Genomic DNA, 3151 nt, shown 5'->3' on the forward strand with positions numbered 1-3151 from the left:
ACCCCCCAAAATTAGACACCAACAGAACTTCAACTGGACCATAAGTTTCATTCTGAGGGCACTATGCCGTGGGTCACTCACTCAAGTCTTATAGTCTGGGTAAACTTGGTTTTAATCAGGATATTTTAGGATAATTGTTGCATGGGGTTTGATTTAATTAATCTCAGCAGGGTTCAAAGACAGCCCAGGAAGTCAACATGAAAAATGTCCTTCAGATGTTCTATTATTAAAAGTTGAGTAATTATGTCACCAAAAGGGACAGGTATAGAGAAGGCTGCAGTTATAAATCGAAACCAAAAGAAACACTTGACACATGCTGACAGACAGAACAACATGTCTGTCTCTCTACAGCAGGAAAAGAGATAAAATTGCTAGCTTAGTGTCTGGTCCCAAGCAGTTGCTCATCAACATTTGTTGAATGAATAAAACAATGAATGAAGTTGGAATGAAATATATGACAGGACAAGATACATAAAATGATGATACATTCTTTCAAATAATGTTTAGAAATACATAATTTATAACATAATAAATTCAGACACTAGAAGACAGATCAGTTGCCAAAGAGAGACCACGTCTGGAGATGGATTACCTGTGTTTAAAAACTGGCATTTAGTTACAAATGACCGATGTGAGAAGGTACAGAGGCCAGAGTCACATCAGCATCTCCTTCCATATTGTAAAGCGTGGAGGCTTCACGATTTCAGAATCTGGTTATGCCAAAAACTCAAGTGCTTACTGCACAGAGGTGAGGAAAACAGTGGCCCGTACTGCGGACACTGGCCAGGTGGGGCCCACGTTCTCAGGAGACAACATCGTCTTCTGTGTCCTTGCCTAGGGGATGTGTGGAGAATCAGATGTGGAGATCCACAACGCTGGGGCTATTTCACTCCCAGCTCTCAGAACAGAAGAGAGGACCACCAGATCTCCAGACCGACGTGTTCAACATTGAACATTCACTCATTGAACAACGAAACAGCCCCACTCCTCCCATCACAAAACCAGCACAGCCTCCAGTACCAGGTGGGCACCAAGCATTCTTACGGGCCTGGCACACTCTTCTAAGCACTTACAAGGATCGACTCACTTAGTCCTCACAACAATCCATGACAGTAGTTCCAAACTTGACTGCAAGTGGCCACACAGAATGTTTGAGGGTCCCTAGAGTCACTAAGCTGAAGTCCGTCTCCCCACCTGCTACACCGCCCCAAGGGCTGCAGTGCCTCCGCTGTCAGTCTCTTCTCTGGCCTGCTCACTCCTCTGTTAGAATTCAGCCCCGGGCCGGCCCGTGGTGCACTGCTACAGTGCGCCACTTGGGAGTGTGGCGGCGCTCCCGCTGAGGGTTGGGATCCCACATACAGACCGGCCACTCACTGGCTGAGCGAGGGGCGGGCGCAACGCCAAGGGTTGCGATCCCGTTGCCGGTCCCGGTCCGGTGCGGGCGTGACACTGAGGGTTGCGATCCATTGCCGGTCACGAAAAAAGACAAAAAGGAAAAAAAAAAAGAAAAAGAATTCAGCCCCAGACTTACTCCTCCTCCAGGAAGCCTTCCTGGATCTTAGCACTCTCATGTACTCCCCTAACACCTGCTGCAAAACCGGACCGCCCCGCTCACAACGCTTCCCACCACTCTGCTTTTGCACATCCACTCTCCCACTAGACAGGAGCATGAGCCTCTTCATGAAAAAAGATTTCTGATTCATCTTCCCATTTTCAGCATCTAGCACTCAGCCCAGCACATAAAAGTGCCAGGTGTGTATTTACGCATGTTAGGTACATGTTTGTCCCTCCAAAACCAGCACGAAAGGTATTCCCACTTACACCTGTGATGGCAGTAACTACAAACCCACATAATTCCCCAAACAGGCAATCGATGATGAATTAGAAAGGTTATATATTACATAAGAGCACTCCACGCCAAGGAAGGGAGGGAACCGAGCGCATTTCTTAAGCAGAGGCTATTTTTCTTTCAGACGTAGAGAGTCCAACATGCAAAGCAGACATGTTTAAAAGGACTTGTGTAAGTTATTCAGGAGTCAGGACACATTTACCTATCCCTATCACACACGCTGGCTAAGGATCGGGCCTGCCCTCAGAAACTTGTTTAATGAGACTGCATTGGAATTTGTAACACTTAAGTATGAGGACTGCTCACGGTGCCTGTCACACAGCATCTCCTGAGAGGGACTGTGATCAGTCCTGGCCCGCACCCGCTGGCTGCACGCCCCACGCCTGTGACACAGTAAAAGCTTGGACTCGCCTCCCGCCGCACCTGTCCAGACAGTGAGCAAAGATTCCCTTTTCCCAGTTTCCTGCTGCCTGAAATGGGGCTCTGGGTGGGGCTCAACTGGTGGCCAAGAGAGGAGAGGAGAGCAGGACAGCGGGGGCCCCGTGTCTGAGGAAGACACTGGGGCCAGAGACCTCTGGGTCGCCTACCTCCTCTGCAACTCTCCAGTCTGGCCACTTCAGGCCTGGGTTCTGTTTTTCTCCAGGGAGAGACTGCCAATCTTAGGAAACAAACTCTGCCACCATGTCAATGGGGGCTGAGGGGAAAGGCTGGCCCCTCCCCTGTCCCGGGTCAGACATGTGGCATCCTCTCAGAGGATGAATCCGGAGACTGAGGATGGAAGCAGGGCTTTCCATCTAGATCTGGCAGGCTAGAGCAGGAGACAGTCAGAGGTAGGCACATGGTCCCTAAAATGACAACGTCTGAGATCCCATTTGTCCCACAAAGACACAGAGCGGTCCTGCTTCAGGGAAAAATGGAGGGGGTTGCTGATCAGAAAGTCGGGTCCTTTACGGTCCTGCTTACAAGAGGCAGCAGCCCTGTGTCTGGGACATTGGAATATGATGACGACAGGATGGGTCACTATCTGTGTCCACAAATGTTGACATCCCGACCACAAAGTATTGCCACAATGTAGAAAAAACATACACCATTCTGTCTGCATCCTGCAGCACTGCCACAACTCCCCAGGGTCCCCACAGGCACAGAGGGCATTGTCCACACCCTGAAGTGAGAGAGCGAGGACTGGACCTGGCTCTCCTGGGAGCCCTCCAGCTCGTGTTCCCCATCCCTCCTCCTGTGCTTTTCTTCCAGCTCAGCAAGCAGGAACCATCAGTTTTGTAGAAGGCTCTGTGACAACGTTTC

This window comes from Galeopterus variegatus, unplaced genomic scaffold (genome assembly GCF_000696425.1).
Source record: "Galeopterus variegatus unplaced genomic scaffold, G_variegatus-3.0.2 Scaffold8362, whole genome shotgun sequence".
Taxonomy (NCBI): domain Eukaryota; kingdom Metazoa; phylum Chordata; class Mammalia; order Dermoptera; family Cynocephalidae; genus Galeopterus; species Galeopterus variegatus.